Source organism: Chanodichthys erythropterus, chromosome 2 (genome assembly GCF_024489055.1).
Source record: "Chanodichthys erythropterus isolate Z2021 chromosome 2, ASM2448905v1, whole genome shotgun sequence".
Taxonomy (NCBI): Eukaryota; Metazoa; Chordata; class Actinopteri; order Cypriniformes; family Xenocyprididae; genus Chanodichthys; species Chanodichthys erythropterus.
In genome coordinates this window covers 23,956,373-23,978,750 of record NC_090222.1, presented here as the reverse complement: position 1 = coordinate 23,978,750, position 22,378 = coordinate 23,956,373, and positions in this window count along the sequence as shown.

The following is a 22,378-nucleotide window of genomic DNA, read 5'->3' as shown; positions in this document are numbered from 1 at the left end:
TATTTTGAAACGTGAGCTCAGGTATTGTTCAAACACCTACACTGAAAACAGTTCAAAGTCTGTATTTGATAAGAGTAATTTGTGATGTTTATATTTTAATTAATTTGATAATATTCGATGTTTATAAATAGCTTACTTAAACTCTTTTGATGATATTTGTACCAAAATGATAGCATATTTTGATTAATTAGGTCAGATATTTCCCAAACAGAAGTAATTAACCTACATCTTTTTTTTTTTTTTTTTTTTTTTTTTTATTTTTTTTTTTTTTTACTGCAGTGAGCTTTGAAGTAAATGGTATTGGATTTATGAGTGCATAACTGGATGAATTTAGATAAGGATTCCAGGTTTTAGGGCATACAGAGAGTCTGAGAGAACAGTGTTAACCATAATAGCTTTATATTAATGCTGGTGTTAACATAATTATGAGTAATAACAACTTATTTTTCCCAGTGACAATAGCACAGGCGGACCCAGTTCCTGCTTTGAGATGTATGAGCCACCATAGTTTGGTGGTGCCAGGCTGGACATTATGATTTTTTTCTTCTTCTTCTATGAGTTTTATTAGATCCACAACAATACGTTTGTTAGATATACAGTATTAGATTTCTAGGTGGCCTCTTACTGACCAAATAGCTTTAATTTTAATTAAAACAAACTTTAATTAAGTGACAAATTTCAAAATCTGACTGAAAATTCAATAAGACATTTGAGTAACCTATAGGGAATGGTTGACATTTTAAGCTGATTAAAAAAAAAAAAATAGAAAAAAAAAATATTTTATTGCAGTAGAACATGGGGCCCACCTCTCTGACTTGTTGAATCAACCTAATCCAATTGAAGAAGAAAAAACATATCTATTAAGTAAAAAACAGTAACCAGAAAATCTTTATTTTGTAACTTTAATGCTACGGTTATGTGAAACCACAACGAATTAATTCAGAATTCCTTCTCGCTGCAGTGTACGTCTCCCCTACGAATGATGAATGGTATCGTCCTCTTTGCCCCTGTCAATCCACTGAAATCACGATCGCAAACGGGAGCCGAGATGGTGTCAAACCTTAGGAGTGGGGCAGGTGCTTTCAAAACACACTGTCTCCCTTGAAAAAGGTGCATTAATTCATCAGTACCGTGAAAAAAATCTGCATCAGTCAGGGACTGTGGATATCTGTCTACACCGCTGGTAAGTTCTCGCCTCTTCCTTATGCTTCTTCCTTGAGCTCGGCATGAGCTTAATCTTCAATCACAGTGTATGAAATTCATGCATTATCATTATTAAGGTGAAACACTGACACGTTACCCATAGCTTTGCATTAACGATCACTTGCACTGAAATACATCCAAGATAGATACTAGTATATGACAAATCGGAAGAATGGACGCCCCTTCTGTTGACTTAAGGATGATAATATAATCATAAAAATATAAATAAACCAACTGATTACATGATTCTCTGTAAAACTGTTGAATTGCGATATTTGAAGGTGACAGAACGCAGATGTGAGGCATCAGGGGACGTGTGTGCAACATAAACGTTTATACACGTACACCCGTGGGCTTGTACTGCTGTCAGAGCAATTTCAGCTGTAACCCGAGGGCAACAATAAATTCACTGTAAAAATGCTAGAGTAAAAACCTGTTAATTGGCTAACTGTTACCCTACCATATGCTTAAATTATGTTTAGTTATGAATTAGCCTACCTTATAATTTAGGAGAACAAGGCAATGCATACAGTACACATTTTCTTATTTTTAAAAAACAAACAAACAACATAATTACCTGCTTAAATATTTGTCAAATAATACAATATTAAGCAACACATGTTGTTTCGTATTTTAGTATCATGTTAAAGGCCAACCTTATTATTTTATTATCATGTGTTACCCACACTCTAAAAAATCCAACCCAAGTTGGGTTGAAAATGGACAAACCCAGTGGTTGGGTTACATGTTTGCCCAACCTGCTGGGTTGTTTTATTTAAACCAACTATTATTTAAAAATTGCTATATGGCTAGCTTAAAATGAACCCAAAATAGTTGGGAAATTAAAAACCAGATGCAATTAGAGACAACAATAATAGACAAAAGGTGAATGTTTATTAATAAGCTTTAATATTTTATTAATATAAATTTAATAGTATAATAGTTTAATAATATACATTTATTAATAAGCAGTTTAATAAATGTTTATTGTTTAATAATTATTCATTGAACATTAATAAATGTTCATTTCCAACATACTTTGGGTTAATTTTAATTAAGCAATACAGTAATTTTTAAACAATAGTTGAGTTAAATAAAACTACCCAGCAGGTTAGGCAAACATTTAACCCTACAGCTGGGTTAAAACAACCCAATTGCTGGGTTTGTCCATTTTCAACCCAACTTGGGTTGTTTTTAACCCAGCATTTTTTAGAGTGCAATAGTGTTTTGTTTTTCTTGGTAACAGTAACACTGTGCTCTGTTTTTATTTTATTGTTGGTTGCAATTACCAGAGAGGCCCATTTTGAACTTGAAATCATCATGTGGTTTTTCCCTGTCCCACTTGCTTCATCACGTATTTTTACAATAGTAAACGGATTGTAGTAGTTTGAATTGGTTTGTATATTGGATTTACAAAACTTCACAAAACTGTAAAATATACAATGCTGAAAATTGCTGCTTCGCTGACTGGAAGATCAAGCCATATCTGAATCCAATATTTGTGTATCATCCTGTTTACTCAGATGCTTTCATCTGGTCAGATTTGGAAGGCAGCATACTATAAATGCATGATATAATCCTGTGCTTGCAGTTCAGAGGAAAAATAAAAATGGTGTCTTATTGGAGCAGCTGAAAGAAGTAAATTGATTTAGAACTGTCCATTGTTTAATTAATTTATTAATTTTTGTAATGTGTAAATAAATAAATATTATATGTGTGTGTGATTTTATATATATATATATATATATATATATATATATATATATATATATATATATCACACACACACACACATATAATATTTATTTATTTACTTACCAGTAAAGCACAATTTACATGATTAACAATACATCATCTGCTTCAGTTTAGCTCTGATTCAGGTCTTCACTCTGATCAAGTTTCTAAAATGAAGGAATTTTAAATAAAATAAAAACTCACTATCATCATAAAATCACCTTGAGAGTGATCACCCGACAGTTCTTAAGATCACTCTTGTTTTGTCCCGTGTTGTTGTCCGAGGATTGCCCTGATGCGATGTCCAAATGTGTGTCGTCCAGTTTGATAGACAGTTTGAGGTCATCCCCAAAGTGTTCTGGAGTTGTCCAGTCTGAATGCTCAAAGATGTGAAGTGACCCCTGCGGTCCACCTCTATTTGTTTACATAGCCTGTCAAATAAAGTCTGTCACTTCCCTTGCATCTTATGCAACACTCTTTTCTTGGACTCTTGTTGGATAGACACTAACAGTGATGAACATCTGGCTTGATATCTTGCTTTTCTGTGGATATAGAACAATCACGAAATGAGAAAATATCTGTCAACAAAATGTAATATCAGTAATCTGGGTGCACTGTGTCTCCTCTAACAGAATTAGGTTTTCAGTGTGAAGGTCGTTGCTTTGAGCTTCCAGCTGTTGCGTGCGTGACCGATCATGCGAGTCTAATAGACTAAAAAACACATCAATCAAAAAGTGCACATCACTATCTACAGTATGCCATTTTAATGTACAGCAGGTTATGTTTCCCAAACACAGATTGTGTCTTGCTTTTATTTGGCTATTTGTGTGAGAAAGCAAACAGGTACAGATGGTATAATTTTGCACAAGCTGCTCAAACTAACCCATTATTTTCTTACAAGAGTTATTTACAGATTCATCTTTAAGCAAAAACCTAGTTGTCAGTGACAAACAGGTTAAACTTTGGTAAAATAGTAATCACAGGAGCTAATATTTTTATAATTATCGGCCAAAAGCTATCAGTCAAAAACTTCTGCAGTACAATATATTTTTTTTTCTAGTAAAACACATTTCATATTGTTTTACTTTTCAAGATTAAAGATAAATATACACTGTTATTTTTAGTTTGGTAACTTGCACTGATGTTTAAAAGTTTGGGGTAAGTAAGAAATTAATACTTTTTTCTGCAAGGACACAATTGCTCAAAAGTGACAGTAAATACATTTATAATGTAACAAAAGATTTTAAAATGTATTCAAATAATTTTTTTTAAATAATTTGATTATTTGTTTCATTAAAAATAATCTTTTGTCTTTTCTTGCATTGCTTTAACTTGTCCATCAGATTTTAATCAGGGATTGACCACATCTGAACATGTTTTAGCTTAGTTTATCCACACACTTATTGCAACCATAAGATTACATGTTTGATCGTGCAAAAGTGTGTTTGTAATTCATGTGTGAGGTTTTGGTTAAAACAAGAGACAGTGCTCTTTGAATCTTTTTGAGGCAATGACATCTCATTTAGTTCAAGATCTGTGGTTAAGCAAGTGTGGACAAATGAGAAGTTTAAATAAAAAGGGGGTTTAAATAAATAATAATAAATAAGGAGTGTAGCTGGGAGTGCAGTGGATCCACTCCAGTGCTGTCTCTCATCCGTAATCCTCCAGCTTCATACAATATGGATTATAAAGCTACAAGAGCCACAGCTAGTCAGGCAGTCAGCCATGAGAGAGACAAACAGAATGAAAGAGGAAGTGATGCTGTCTTTAGTTAGCCTAGCTGTGCTTTTTTTAAAAGCATAGGAAGAGTTCTTGAGAACTCAGTCCCTGGCTGAGAGAGCCTTAAATAATCCTTTTTATATTTTATAGCATTAGTAGACATTTCTAGGGCATTGTGGGCCGTTGCCAAGGTCTTGCTATGTGGTTGCTAAGGGTTTTTTGGGTGGTTGCTAGGTGATGTCACAGGTCAGAGGATCCCACCCCCAAATCTCTAAATAATATTGTGGTCCCTCCTTCATTGTAAATCTATCAGGTGTTTCATTCCCCACCAGACAAAAATATGCTTTGTAAAGTAAGAACATCCCGTTCCTACAAAAACAAAATAGTCTGCGTTTCTGTGTTCTTTGTATGTATGGGTGGGTTTTGCACACGTTTATTTCCATTCCCTGTTTTAGGGTACATTTACACGACAATGAAAAAAAAAAAGTAAAGGTTTTTCTTTTTGTATAAATAACAATGCTGTCAAAACGATCCCCGTTCACACGAATTTCACGAAAACAACTAAAAACGCTGTATTATGCATGCCAGGCCAGTAGATGGCGATGTCGCTTTGTGAAAAAAGACTATGCGTCTGCGCACATACGTATTGTTTTACAGAGCACTTGCGCCAAAGCACATGAACATAGAATAAGCCTGCAACCTTTAGCCAAAAAAGCGTAACAGCTAATGCTAACGCTCCGCCTCTGGTGGTACATAGGGAGGGAAACCAGAAGCTGTTTTTTTAATGAATTTCAATGGATGAGAGGCTTCACTATGCTGATTGAACAGTTTTTGTGGGGAAATAGCTAATCATTTAATTAATCAACAGCCTGTTTGCCAATCTTCAGCATGTTTTACACTAAACAATACTTTTGTTGGGAACTATATGTAGATTTTAGCTTGATAAAAATGTATTTTTTAAGAGGACGCAGACTAGGGAATGTTGTGACTGATGTCACTGCCATTACACAATAGAGTACCTCAGGGATGACATGTTTTTGTAGGCCAACCCGGAAGTTAGCGGCGCACGGGTTCCCTCGATTGAAAGCCTATGCATTTTTCCCATAGACTTTTGGAAAATCGCTAAAAATAAGCTCTGTGTTTAACAAAGGGTTATGACACTTACACGTTTTGTCTATCAAGATCATCTTTACAAGTTAACACAACATTTATACATTTTGAAGCCTAAATAAAGTTGTCAGATATAAAAAGCTAACAGTAGGCTATAAACGGACTACAGCACACCATGGTCGCGGATCAACGTCACCACCACCAAGCTTCCTCAAAATTTATTTAAAAAACAACTTTATTTAAAAACATGCCTGCTGATTATGATCTGTGCTGTGTATGAATACTTATCAACTTTTTCATGAGAAATGCTGTCCAAATGTGTTTGTCATGATGATGTCTCAAGTCCCTGCCAAAGGAAGTAGTCCCTTTTAGCAACTTGTTTGCAACCGACATTTTTAAGACACAATAAAGGTTTAAAAAAATCACAAGCGGGTAATAACTGGTGTGTTTTATGTCATAGATCAAAACGTGAAAATATTTAGAGGCTTTGTTGACCACAGACCTTATTTCAGGAGATTTAGCAAAAACCCATTTAAAAAACACATAGACTTTAGAGCAATGGAACCGGAAGTCCTAAAATGCTAACTCACTTCCAGGTTTTGCCTACAAAAACACGCCATCCCTGAGGTACTCTATAGGCTGAGAGGTGCCGCACGTGATTAAGTTAGCCGTTACGCTTTCTCCAATGGTAAGAGATACAGCCCCTCTCATCTCCCTATAATATACAATCTAATACGCATGTGCATGCTGTCACCATTTTCACGGAGCAGCATTTTTGTTGTTTACACAGATGATAACGGTATCATTTTCAAAAACGTGCACTTTGAAACCCGTTTTCAAAAGATTGAGTTTTCTGGCCCCCAAAACGCCATTGTCGTGTAAATGAATGGCCAAAATACATAAAAAGCTTTCTGTTTTTAGTTGAAAACAATGTTGTGTAAACAGCTCCTTAGTTTCTTGGTTACTCATTGTCTGATTATAATTAACACCTGTTGGTCTGTCTATAGAGGGTATGCATTGATGTCAAAGAGTATACACTAACAAGAATAGAACGTTACATTGCAACACCGTTACATTGCAACAGCCCTGCGTTTCCGCCATTTTGGGGGTAAGGCGACTCGGCAATCCACTAGTAATTAATACCAACATATGAAAATAAAAATTAAGGACATGCATCAGAAAAACTGGGAATGCTGGACAATAAATATATGAATATAAGAGCTTGATTTTGCAGTGTTGTCTAATGTCCGTTAAATTACGCGATAATGGACACAGCAATGCATCATGTATTATAAGATCATTGTTTGTAGCGTGATCCATTAAAACGTACAATATAGTCTATTCCAATTCAGACCTAGTGGTACTATTATTATTACTCCACTGGGTCTGAAATATATTGTTCGCTGCAAACATGATGATCTTAAATTTATTAATTATTAATTTACTATTAATAAATGTGTAAAGTTGCATAAAATGGAAATACTCAATAAAGTAGGCTAACTACGTTACCTCAGATGGTTAAATGGTTGGATTCCACAACTGGTAAAATAAAACATATAGAAGACAATACAACGTTTACTGTAGGTGCCATAAAATTTACTGATGATTTCATTTGAAAAATGTTCTTTTGCGCTTCTGATTTGGCAGTGAAATTCATCAATTTTGGGTGCGTAAGATGTGAAGGATTCTATGGTCCAGTTAGTATTTTCACCCCATAATGGCGGCCGCGCTACCGGAGCACCATATAGTGGCTGTTGCCCAAAAAGTATGAGAGTGTCACCTTCTGGGTTCTATACTCTTTGTTGATGTCCCTTTCCTGCAAGAACACACCCTCCTCGGACACACTGAGTGGCAAAAGTTCCTGCTGCATGACTGGATTTAATAGGGGAAACTGCAAAATACAAGTAAAACAAATGATTATCCGTTTAAGTTAAAGGCAGATGGACTTGTTCCTTACAACTTACTAAAAGAACAAGTGATCCATGGATGCTGACATGTGGCCAGGATTCATGACATTTATGTGCCTGATTTTTGATGCTGGGAAAAAGCAAATTTGCCTGTGAATGCTTTACATAAATAAAATATAGTGATCACTTATATATGTTACATTTATCATCAGATCGTCCAGCCCTAAAACTTGGATGTTTTTTTAATAAACACTGACAAAAACTGTAAAATGATGCAGAATATAAGATGGCAAATATTTAATTATATATATATATTCTGTGGTAAAAATCTTACTAATTATATATATAATATATAATTAGTATGCTTTTTACCCCAGAATTCAACATATTGAAAAAATGATAATTGCAAATCCCCTGGAGTCCAGTTGTTCTGAGAATTGCAGCGATTCATTTGCTTCCCTTTTCTGTAGCATTCGGCAGCCTGTAAAAATATACCTCAGGATTCATGTCAAATCCATTTGTACAGTTGCAAAGCTCTTTCCCATTTTAGAGGTGTTTTGTGTATTATTTTTTTTTTGCAGCATTCACGCTGAAAACCAATGCTGCCACTCAGTTTTTTTGCCACTCAGTAGGTGTAACCACAGAGACTCCGGCTGGCGGTGACTTCACGTGCATACCTTCTATTTAAACCCTGTGTTTCTTTCATTTCATTGTCAGTTCTTCTCACGGTGTTATGATGGGTTGTTCTGTTCTAAATTCATGTTTCCTGAGTTCTATGCTAAATAAGTTTGATAATGCTTGTGTGTTTGATCCTGAATTTATCTTTATTTTGCAACCAGCTGTGACACAAACAAAAAACACATGATATGTGATATTTAAGGGACGAGGGATGAGTTACAAGCATGCCAATGTTTTTTTTTTTTTTTTTTGTGGTTTTTCAAAAAGTACACACACACACACACACAAATTGGTGTAGTATTTAGAAACAATTTTCACTCAGAAATTGATTGTAAATGTCAGAAACCACTACAAAGAAACTGCATGAAAAACAACAAATTAAAGGTGAAACTTTGAAATAGAAAAAAAATGAGTTGAGTATGTTTCTTGTAAAACATACTCAACTCAAAGCAACTTTAAAAAATATTTTTTAACAGAGTATAAACAATAATTGTAATGCTCAGAGCCAAAGGATAAAAGTTCAATATAAACAAAATGAAGTGTTTGAATTTTACTGTTTTTACACTGCAGTAAACACTTGAATCATCCCATAAAAACAAATAAAGTGTGACGTTTTATGACTGCTATCATAAAGATATGTTATCTTTGATGATATGTTTCATTGAAAATCTACATATCATCATTTTTTAAGTTCCTGTTCACCATGGCCTTGGGTGTCTGTCAATGATTAATTTACATATAAATGCTGATTAATTAGTCTACAAACTGTAAAAAAAAAAACAAACAGAGTGTGAGAATGTGGACCAGATATTATAAGCTTTCTGAATTTACCCTGATTTAATCAGCAGATTGATGCTGTCTGGATGGTCTGAAGATGCACTCGACCCATGTGAATTTTACTATATTTAAGCACAGACATATGTTTGGGCAAGCACATGCTAAGACAGGGATGTGAGTACAGTACATGCATGTTGTCATGTCCACCCGAGCGTTCACATATGTGAGTAGATATACACAAAGAGACTGGGATCACACTGAAAAATAGCTAACTTGTATCTTGCAACAGCTGTGTCAAAAGAAAACAGCAAAAGTGCATCTCACTGTTTGTCAGAAGAGATTACCTGTTGCTATGCAATATAGGTAATCCATCTTGTTGCCAAGGCAACTGCTTCCTGACTGAGAGAGAATGGAGAGTGATTTGGGAAGGTTTTGCGTTCTGTAGAGTGGCCTATTTGAGCTTGTGAAAGACGAGCCTCGGGCCACGGTGGAACCATCGAGATGGGTCAAGCATAAAAATGTTTTCTTATATAATTCTGTTGTTCCTCCTGTGGGTGAAAAACAATTTCTGCGGTGCTATCTCCATCTAGCGGTCAGAAAAGACATGTGCTTTATTCAGATAATCATCTGTTGTTCAAATTGTACTGTTTACAAGCACTGTCTTTTCTTTAGCAATGACAGAAGTGGAGCCGGTGTTGGATTTTGCCTCATCGGGCCGCTCTGGTCGTCGTAATGCACTGCCCGACATCCTGGGCTCTCCTGTTGGAGTCCCTCCTGATCTGCCTCTTAAACTGGCAGAACTGTCCCTCACTGGTAACTCTTTTATAATTGTATTACTTTGGATTTGATTTCATATAATTATATTTATTATTTTTATAAAATAAAATAATACATATAATTATAACATATCATACATAATATATACACACACATTATATATATATATATATATTTATACACACACATACATACATATATCTTATATCTGTACAAACTTTTATGTTAGATGCTATTAATCGCATCTAACATATAATTGCATCTAAAATCTAAGTTTGTACAGATATAGATACTTTTATGTTAGATGTGATTAATTGTGATTAATTGCGATTAATCAATTCAACAGCATTAATATATATAATAATAATTATATATATATATATATATATATATATATATATATATATATATATATATATATATATATATATATATATATATATATATATATAATACAATTATTTTACAAATGAGCTATTTTTGATAACCTGTGATGGCCAAAAATATTTGAAAATAAAGTAAACATCACAATTATTATAAACTTATGAACAATTATTATATTAAGTTGTCGGTAAAACTAAAGTATGCAAGTAGTTATATTGTTTTATATATTGTTTTCCAGTCTGGAAAAGTCAGAGAAATTAATAAAATCTGAAAAGTGAATATACTTTTTTCCCCTAATTATGCTCAGATCTGTAATATTAGTTTGTAACATTCCTCTTGTGTAGAGTAAAACTTGTCAAATTTGAAAATGAATCTGTATTTTGAGTTGGTTGTTATTAATGAATTGGTCAAACTGGTTCACAAATGATTCGTTAATGAATCACACTTTATTTGAATGATTTTTTTTATCATTATCTAGTTATCACAAATGATTGGAAAAATCAAGGACATTTAAAGAGTCTGGGAACTCTGGTATTGGGTGCAATGATAATTTCAGAACTGAATAATAAAAAAATAAATAAAATAAAATAAAAAACTCTATTGTTCCTTAGTGTTTTTTGTCTCTCTGTTTCAGACGGTCCAGGTGATGCTCAATCCCCGTCTACGGAGGAACCCCCCACTCCCACAGAGAGCCCAGAGGTGAAGGAGGGCTCCTAGGTAGCTGAGTCTATGCCTAGACCACAGAGATGGGGCCTCGACCGCCCCCGCCTTTCCCCTGGAGCTCATCCTCCACCGACTGTTCCTGATGCCTGTCAGACTGCATTATGGGAAGCAACAGAGGGCTGCTAAAATGAGAAATGAAGGACAAGGTCTTCAAAGGGTCCGTGCAATGAAAAAATGGAATGTCCAAAAAACAGGAAAGGAAGCAGAATATTGCTAGAGGAAGTCGAAGAGCAATCCTCACTTTTTTTAAACACTGAGAAGCCAAAACGTGGGGGGACCTGCCTGAGAACGCTTTAATAAATTTTACGCATTTGTTTGACAAAATGCTGTTCTTTTTATGAGCTTTCTATCCAATAACGACTATTGTGAGTTACGTACTGTATACATCCAGTTGTGGTTTGATATTGTATGATATTATGTGATCTTAGTAATGTGTCTTTGAAAATCGCCTCAGTCTTTGGAAAGGGTAACCATGAAGAGATACAGATGTGTGTGAATATATTCAAGCATCATGTAGCATCTTCAGCCTTCAAAAAAAAAAAAAAAAAAAAAAGGATATTAAAAAAATACTTTTATAAGAAATGTATTCGGGAGTAAATTAATCATAACTGCCAAACCTGAAAAAAAAAAAAAAAAATGCAATATGAAAAGACAGGAAGGGAATAGAAAGTTCAGAGTAGGATAGTAAAAAACAGTTTGCAGTGTTTTAATACATGCACACTGATTTATAACTTAAATTTGAATGATTCAGCATATTAAAATGAGTAAGAATACTAAACTAATGTAATATCAGTGTGCAAAGGATTTTATAACTTGAAAAAAACATGTCCACTTTCTCTATAAACTCTCATACTGTATGTGATGTATAGAGTGACCTTACTGAAGGGAGTGTACTTACAATATATGTTTGTGTTTAGATCTTCGATGTCAGTTGAAAATACATGTTCTTGAAAATATATACGTACTCAAATTAATAATTGAGCTAATCTAAACCATATAATAAAACAATACTTGTTCCTTTTCTAAATGTGGTGGTGCGAGGTTGTCCAAGAGCCATAGCCTTTTTAAGGTCTGTATAGCCTAAACATGCAAACTGAATGGAAGGATATGACTGTGATGTGAAGTTGACAAGTCCAGAGAGATCTTTTTTATTGTCTGCGTCATCATGAAAAGTGTATTATTTCTTAAGCGTGGGGCATTTTGGGATGTTGGTTTTTGTCTATTTTAATACTCTGTGTTTATTTTACAGTATCGTCCCATTCATACTCTACGCTGATGACTGCTAATGTATCAGTGTAAAATGTTGTAATTGCGAAACTGGGATAAAATTGCCTTTGTATGTTTTTACACTGCAGTAACTGTGCTGTTAAAAACACATCGATGAAGTCACACAATGTGTGTGTTGTATCTAACATTACAAAGACAGTGAATCTGTGAAACTCTTTATGTATATACACAAATATCGAAAACGTATGATACCAAAAGGGGCCAGTATGAGAAAATCAATTGAAACTTGCTGTACCTCAGAATCCTTTTAAATGCATTAAGTGCTGTCTTTTCACCACCAGGTGGAGCCACTGTTCGCACGTGGACATTGCAAGCTACGCGCCATTTGTTGTCGACATGAAACAATAAGAGGGTGACCATGTGTTTCTCTGCAATAAAAGTCTAATGTTATACACGTATGCCATTATATATTTAGACTGGCTTTTTACAGGAAGTAAAGAGGCATGTGAAGCTGTTTCAAGTACACAATACAAATGGCCTGATCTTAGCAAGGCTCTACATTCGAAAGCTATTTATTTATGGGTAGGTAGGGCACCCAAGCAGTGGATATAAACAAGTCAGGGTGAAAAAAATTATTTGATGCTGAGATGGTCTGTGTGCAAATCACTGTCAGTGAGCCCTGGCAGTCAACATTAAAGTAGTAGGAAACAAGTCATGACAGTGCAGCGTCTGAGAAAAGTCTTTTAGTGAAAAGACCATTAATTGTTTAAAGGAACAGTCTGCCCCCAAATTAAGAATCTCTCATTAATTATTTACTTTCACGTCATTCTAAGCCTGTATGACTTCTGTATCTTCTTCTGTGGTGGAACACAAATCAAAAACCATGTGCACGATGTTCATGCTAGCACCGTCATGCTAACACAAAATATTTACTCTTTTCCAAGCTCCAAAAGGACCAAACACACGAGACACAGACGTGATTTACAGAGAATGCCATTTTACAGTGACTTAAATTTGGTTCTGTTTCTTCAGAAGACTTAAAATAAAACTAGATTTTATGAACACAATACAAAAACAACTGATGTTTGTTTGAAGAAAATGAAGGAAAGGGAAAAGGAAAAAAGTTATGGTTTGGATTTGGAATGACATGAAGGTGAGTAAATATAGACATACAGAATCGGAATATTGTAGAATCACAATAAAAATTGTGTAATTAAATATATAAACACTCTAATAAAGAAGTATGAAAACAAGCAGAATTATACAGTAAAAATACCAGACTAAATATCGAAGGCCTCTATTTTGGCTAAGAACCACTGCCTTAGTGTCATCCAATATTTTATCTTTCACACTCAATTAATGGTCCTAAACATCTTCATATAATGCTCATCATATGGCTTCATTCTCACTGATTACTAAGAAACAACAGCGACATACTGCTGACAGAGTCCCTCCTACTCTTGGCTCTCTAGTGCAGGCTTGATGAGGGCAACATTCAGACTCCCTCCATTAAAGATTAAAGGAGACTTCTAATCATGATAAGACCCCTTTTTAAACATCTGCCCATCTGTGCCATTCCAACAGTTTAAGACAACAACATCTGTGACAAATCTGCAATGAAAAGGACACTTGAGGTTTTATGTAGGCCCTGGTCATTTGATCTCATCTTAAATTTGTCTAAATAAGTAATACATTTGAAATGTAGAATAGTACCAAACAAAAAGCTTAGTGTAAATGATATAGTATAGTGAAAATGATAATGTTCCTACATTTTGTGTCTGTCTTAATAATAATTATATGCTTCCACTGTATCACATAACAATAAGCTGAAGCAGAACTTCCCTATGGGATAGTAAATAGAGTTAGTATTGGTTAAACTGCTTTGTTTCTGCATTGTGAGGCCTCTTGGTGGTCAATACATCATTCCAGCCATGTTAAAAGACAACATACTAACTTAATGAATTTGCTTAATGAAATACTATTTATATATATATATATATATATATATACACACACACACACACACACTCAGGTATACGTATTGTATATATAAACATGCACTTATCTTAATAGGAAAGAGTGACAAAATCCCCCATTTATTGAATGCTAATGCACTCATTTATGTGAGGGATAATATAAGGCATATTCAGTGAGACATCAAAAACAGCTATATTGTGACTCCCTCCCTTGATATATCAAGCACATTCATTGACTTTGTGTCTGGCTGTCTGAGGATGGTGTAAGCTTGCATGTAGCCACCCAAATATGCTGTGAGGGAGTGTAGTCCCTCCCCCCGCCTTACACTTGTAGAACAAGCCAATAAGAATGGTGCCTGTGCCGTTGCTGTGGTAACATGTTGCCAAGGAAACCGCCTCTGCTAAAAAATGCACTGTAACTGCTAAAAAAAACTTACTTACAGATGTGCTCGTCTTGTATATTTTGCACATCGAACATGCTCAAGACACTTTCATCTGATGTTCTCAGAAATCATGGAACAGGGGCCAAACGCCAACAACAGCCTGTTCGCATCATGTGACTCTGCTCGTATTTACAGAAGCACAACATGGAGGGACACAATGTGGAAGTGGAATGGGTGAAGCCTGAAGCAAAGCTGAAAACAAAGGCTACATCCTCACAGCAGCGAGATACTATCACATATGCCCACATGCGGTGCAGACAAGAAGCATGCTTCATCAGTTAATAACTACATGTCGTGTGAAAGCACAGCTATTAGTGGCAACCCCAGGCAGCTGACTCCATCCATGGCACCCTCAGATCTTAACCGAGGGGTGACCTTTTCTTTGTTCCTGAGCTTAATAGTATTTTCTGGCTTTTGGTCTACTGGGACAGAGGAATTTGTTGTGTTGTTGCAAATGATGATGTGTTGATGTGAGCCAATGAAAAATAATCAGCAGCTTTTTCAGCGCAGTGGTGTGGGGTGGCAGTACCAACTCAGACGCACGGCACATGCCGTTTAACGTGCCAGTCAGGCTGCCTGAGGTTGAGAGAGAGAAAGAGTAAGAGATGAAGCAAGAGGAGGAGGGGAGAGTCAAAGTGAAATGGATAGAGAGACAGGGGTACAATGATGGAAAAAGACATGCAGACAAACATTATGTCAGACCTCTTGGCGAAAACCACAATGAATTCCAATTTGTGATTTATTGCATGAGCCACAGTGATCCAAGATGGGAAAAGAGGCTTTCATTGGTTTAAAATTTGCAATGGCTTATCATTGGCTTGCAGCTGGCTTTGCATTAGAATTTACATTAGACATAAAGTGGCAACCAAACACAGTACCAAAATTGTTTAATAATTAGGGAGGAGAAAAATGTTTCAATAAGTATAATAATAATAATATTTATAATAATAATAATTCACCATTTTTATTATTATTAATTGACATCTTTTTATTTTGCATGATTGTTTAGTTGCGCATTTATTTTCTCTACTCCTGTAACCTACCTGTTAAGAACCAGTGATAACATCAAACATCAAAAGGAGTGAATGAGTGGATAATTTGAAAATAATCTCTGGACACTTGATATTCTGACTCAGAGGGTCAGCCTCAAGTTGGTTTAACAGCCTGAAATGGCCCAGCTTAATTTATTTAAATGTTAATTGAGTAACATGGCATTATCAACTGCAAGGTAATGGGTTTTTATTCCCAATAAGAAACCCACATACTGCATACCTTGAGTGTAGCCTACTGTATAAGTATAATGTATATAAAGTATCTCTAAATAAATACATGTGAATGTCAGTTTGCATAATGAGGTTATTAAGCAACTGAAGCCTTTAATAAAGTCCCCCTTTTTTAGCTTTTAGTATGAATATGCTAGCCTTAAGGTTATGAATAAGCTGGTGTGTTCCAAAACAATGACAAAATTCGCATTTAGGAGATATAAGCATTCAAAACTTACAGTCTTTCACATCCGCTAAAATGGATCAAGGATTTTCATGACATCACATCGCACTTCAGCTTCTCGTCAGATCTCCTGTTCAATCAAATGCTCTCTGGAATCTGAAATCCCGCCCCCTCCTACACTATAAACAGACGCTGAAGCTGCAAATCGGTCATTTGTTCACACATTTACTAGTTTCTACAGACAGTGTAAATATGCTTTCCATTGACATTGTCTGTTTTTGTGTTAGTATCACGTGAACCGCTGCACCGCAAGCAAAGTCTGCTCTGGTCTACACAAGAGCACAGAGCGGATATCCGTGGACCGCGAGTCGGCTCAGACCACAAAAGTTAAAGTGAAATAGAGGGCATTAGAAGGAGAAACAGTTAGAGATTAGAAGGAAACGGAGGTATTACAGAGTTTATCGGCTCTGGTGGTATAAACGAAACGCTATTGGCTATTTATAAAAAGGGGCGGAGCTGTTCGATATGTCCCACCCTGTCTTCCTGTTTCAGCTGAAACTGACCCTTCGCCGGGAGTTTGATTGACAAGCGATCCAACCAATCAGAACGCCGAATCCGCCATTTTGTCCGACAAAACAGTCAGGAGTTAGAAGATTAACCTCGGTGGACTTAAACTTGAAAAATGGTGTGTATTTATATCTTTACGCGTTTGAAACAACATTCCTTTTCATGTTCATTTATGTTTATTTGATGCTATAAATGGACTAGTAGTAAGAGATGATCGGTTTACGAGCCTCTTGAGCTGAGGCGCTACAGCAATCTATCACGACCATGGTCACGACACATTAAAGAGCTAAAAAACGTTTTTTATTGTTTGAATTTCTTAAAAAAACTACACAGTTTGAAAGCTGGGACTTTGTTTAATATCATAAGTAACCTGCTTTGTCTTGTCTGTCGATGTGTTGTCAGTATCCTCTTTGCTCCGCGATGTATTTTTCACTGTGTTTGGCGAGACAGAAGCATGGCTTGTCGGACAAGCAACGATAACAAAGGGGGGCGGGTCTTTGCTAAGGGTCAATTATGTCAACACATTGAATAATGCTGCGCATTCCAAGGCAATTCAGTAGGCCTGTAAAGACATCTATAAAATAGTCAATGTAAATACAGTGGTTCAACTTTAATATTATTACTTAAGCAAATAGTACCAGAAATTATGCTCTGTTCTGTTAACGATTCTCACACTTGCATTCTTTCACTGCAATGCAGACATAAAACCATAGTAAAACAGTTTTCGGGTAATAAAAACTAGTGGCACTGCAACTGAATCCACAGCGAAACAGACAATGCTACTGGTGATCGAATGATGAGCCAATTCATCAGTGGATCAAAACAGCCTACTGTTGTGTTGTATCAATTCATTTTTTATAAAAGTACTAGGCCTACTAACAAAACTAATTTTCTTCCATTTTAGTCTTTAACTACACATTGTCATATGAAGAACAAGTCAGTAACTTAAATGATTTTAAATCTCACGTTTAGTTGTAAACTGTAAGCCTCGAAACAGAACCGACTCAATTAGGGCCATTCATTAGGGAATCGGACTGCACCGGTTGCCCTGTATGTTTTTGATTCTCTAAAAAGACCTGACTCACTGGGTCATTCTTGGACGCTGATTGGCCTGCCCTGTATAAAAGGTAAGAATGAGTTCAGTTGCTGTAACAGCACTTGTTCACTGGTCGATTTACAATGCGTTTGGGTGTGATTCACAGCGTAGGGATAAAAGACGAGGAGACAGATTTAACCGAATTTACCCCCTCCCTTGTGACCGACTAGGAGGGTATTCAGCTCACCCGCTTTCTTACCGTTATAATCGGATCTTTTGTTGAAATGTTGGCGGGACGTTCTGGGCCAGAGAAAACTAGGCAGCTGATATCTGCCTCTCCATTGTGCATTTTGATCGAGGCAGCTACCAGCATTACAACTTTATACTGGAGCAACCGTCAGCACTGCCTCCTAGGAGACGCTGGTATTTTTCCACTTCGGCACCATTGGGAGAGACACAAAAGGAAAAGTGCCAAGGAGAACAGTTTAGATTGTGGAGAGACTGTCTCATTGTTGGGTGTAATGTCATCTGACCCTGGAACAGCATGGATGAACATTGTCCACAATAATTAGTCAAAGTTGATACATTTAACTTAGTTGAAACTTATTTCCAGTGGAACTGCATACAGTTATGGAAGCCAGTTTCGGCCACCGAATAAGAAAAAAAAACTGAATTGTGATTTTTTAACTCATAATTATGTCTTTTCTCGCAATTCACTTTTTTTCTTTGAATTTTTAGTTTATCTTAAAGTCGGCATGAAATGGAGGTCTTTTCTTCACTAAAATGGCTTCTCGAACAAGAAAAAATGTAGGGCGGAACTTGATTTTGTCCATCTGGAATTGATTGGATCGTTGTCGTTTGTTTTTGCTGTGATCTCGATACGAGTGACATGTTGTCCTGCCAAAAAAATATCTTTGTAGAAAAGTGTATTATATTAGATTAACTTCCCTCAGTCTCGTTCACTCGAATGTAGCCTACGCCATTGCTTACATTGCACAAGTGCCCAATACTGGCGGAACCCTTGCAATGTGTTTAAATGAAACGCCCTATGCCCTTGATCACTTGGAATCCGCTGTGGTAAGTGCTTGGCTGCGTCCGAAAACTGACTTGTTCCCTCAATGCCCTATCAGGCAATGACTTTTTTAGGCAGCAGTTGCACACAAAGATACCTGACAAAACTGATTTCAGACTTCTGAGGCAGCGTAACTGCTTAATTATCTACAGCAAAATAGAGCAAGCTTTGGTGATAACTACGCAAATATTTAATTACTATAATCATTTCTTGCTAGAAATGACATCAGAGTGGAAAACGTTGGTCAAAAACATACATTTACATACAAACTGCAGCTGCAACGTTCAGACACCATCTTTATTTTTTAGCTCCACTGTCACAGAATGGAAAGCACATGATTGTGGGATACTGTAAAACATTTCAGCTGGTTAAACTTAGAAATGTAAGTTCACCTGCTGCCTTAAAAATGTGAGTTAACTCAACCCGAAGATAAGCTTTGTTTCAACTCAAAAATAGTCAAGACAACGCATTACTTTAAGTTAAAATTTAAACTTAAAGTAATGCATTGTCTTGACTATTTGTGATTTAACTGATTTAAATATGTTTTTAGTACCTTTATGGATCTTGAGAGAGGAAATATCATTGCTGGCTATGCAGGCCTCACGGAGCCAGTTTTCAGTTTTGGGTGAACTAACCCTTTAATGTCATCTTACTTTGGAATGCATCCTCCAAAGGCAGCATTTTTAAGCTTTCAGACGCAGCACAAGTGTCTAAAAGTGGAGTTAATTCCAGCTCAGATATCGCTGCAAGTGGAATGAGGCATGCTCCTCCCCCAACAAACACAGCTCTTATGGGTGCTTGTGAAGGCATGTCTCAACTTTGAGTAAAAGGTCCAACATATTAGAAATACTTTTAGCTGTGTTGTTATGTATCATGAGTAAGCAACTGAGTAGGCTAACTTTGAAGGTTCAATTCAATTCAATTCACATTTTTGTATAGCGCTTTTCACGATACATATCATTTCAAAGCAGCTTTACAGAGAATGTCAACATTACAATTTAAAGAATGCATATAGCAAATAATGTAATAATTTAGGCAATTAATTTACAATCACTGTTAATAGTTTAACTGAACGTAGAAGCAATGAGCTCCTGGAAAAATTCATTACATTAACAATAATTAGGATATAGAAATTGTACAATGTGTATGTTGATCCAAGGTCATCAGAATTATCAGAATTAATATTAAAATTGCAAGATACAAACTCATTATTCTGATGAACAAAGTCAGAATTGTGAGATGCTAAATCGCAATTTTGAGAAAAAAGAATAAAAAGCAGTAATTACCTTTTTTATTCAATATGTAGTGGTCTTAACTGCATATCGATTTTTTTTTTCTGGCATACACAATGACAAAAATGCTGCATGCAGTTATCTTTCAGTCCTTCCAATTAAAATTGTCACTTATTAGATAGAGGAAAAAATATGCGCTCAAGTTAAAGTTAAAACATAGAATCTCAAAGGATGGATCATCCTTCACGGATGTATCTAAGACATGCCATTTGTTTGATATTGAGACAATAGTTAGTGTCAGTTAAGGGAACAGAAAGCACTGAGAATATGCTATGACTTCATATGTGTGACAGCATTTATCTACACAAATGTCAAAGATTTGTGATGCTGGCATGTTTGGTCCTTGACAGCACAGGGCAGGAGAGGGAAAGGGAAAATACTGCTGGGCCATCATGCATATATGATTACCTATTACATAAGCATCAAAATGTACAATGACCTTGTCTGTACTGTATGTGCCTTAGTTGAATATTTAACACAAATGTCTATTTTATGTTAGCGGTTTGCCTTTTGAATTTAGGTTCGCTCAGGTCCCGGGGGCAAAAAATAAATAAAATAATAATAATAAAAAGAAAGAAAGAAAGAAAGAAAGAAAGAAAGAAAGAAAGAAAGAAAGAAAGAAAGAAAGAAATTCTGGAGTGGGGCTGGCTGGACATCCCAACACAGAGATGAGGGCTTCATTATTCATTAATCTATAATTCATCACAAGTTAATTCAGTCCCTAATGGAGGCAGCAGAGCACATGTTAAACTTGGTTCCTAGCGATGTAATTGCAAACTAATGCTTTACACTGCATTAACTGCTTAATACATTAGTGATGAATGACCATTGTATATATAAAAACCTTATTCCAAAAAAGTTGGGACACTGTACAAATTGTGAATAAAAACAGAATGCAATAATGTGGAAGTTTCAAATTTCAATATTTTATTCAGAATACAACATAGATGACATATCAAATGTTTAAACTGACAAAATGTATCATTTTAAGGGAAAAATAAGTTGATTTTAAATTTCATGGCATCAACACATCTCAAAAAACTTGGGACAAGGCCATGTTTACCACTGTGTGGCTTCCCCTCTTCTTTTTATAACAGTCTGCAAACGTCTGGGGACTGTGGAGACAAGTTGCTCAAGTTTAGGAATACTAATGTTGTCACATTCTTGTCTAATACAGGCTTCTAGTTGCTCAACTGTCTTAGGTCTTCTTTGTCGCATCTTCCTCTTCATGATGTGCCAAATGTTTTCTATGGGTGAAAGATCTGGACTGCAGGCTGGCCATTTCAGGACCGGATCCTTCTTCTACGCAGCCATGATGTTGTAATTGATGCAGTATGTGGTTTGGCATTGTCATGTTGGAAAATGCAAGGTCTTCCCTGAAAGAGATGACGTCTGGATGGGAGCATATGTTGTTCTAGAACTTGGATATACCTTTCAGCATTGATGGTGCCTTTTCAGATGTGTAAGCTGCCCATGCCACACGCACTCATGCAACCCCATACTATTAGAGATGCAGGCTTCTGAACTGAGCGCTGATTATAACTTGGGTTGTCCTTGTCCTCTTTAGTCCAGATGACATGGCGTCCCAGTTTTCCAAAAAGAACTTAAAATTTTGATTCGTCTGACCACAGAACAGTTTTCCACTTTGCACAGTCCTTTTTAAATCAGCCTTGGCCCAGAGAAAACGCCTGCGCTTCTGGATCATGTTTAAATATGGCTTCTTTTCTGACCTATAGAGTTTTAGCCGGCAATGTCGAATGGCACGGTGGATTGTGTTCACCGACAGTGTTTTCTGGAAGTATTCCTGAACCCATGTTGTGATTTCCATTACAGTAGCATTCCTGTATGTGATGCAGTGCCGTCTAAGGGCCCGAAGATCACAGGCATCCAGTATGGTTTTCCGGCCTTGACCGTTATGCACAGATTGTTCTAGATTCTCTGAATCTTTGGATGATATTATGCACTGTAGATGATGATAACTTCAAACTCTTTGCAATTTTTCTGATATTGCTGCACTATTTTTTGCCACAGCATTGGGGGAATTGGTGATCCTCTGCCCATCTTGACTTCTGAGAGACACTGTTGCCAATTGACCTAATAATTTGCAGATTGGTCCTCCAGCTGTTCCTTGTATGTACATTTAACTTTTCCAGCCTCTTATTGCTACCTGTCCCAACTATATTTGGAATGTGTAGCTCTCATGAAATCCAAAATGAGCCAACATTTGGCATGACATTTCAAAATGTCTCACTCTCAACATTTGATATGTTATCTATATTATATTATATTGTAAATTATTGCATTCCT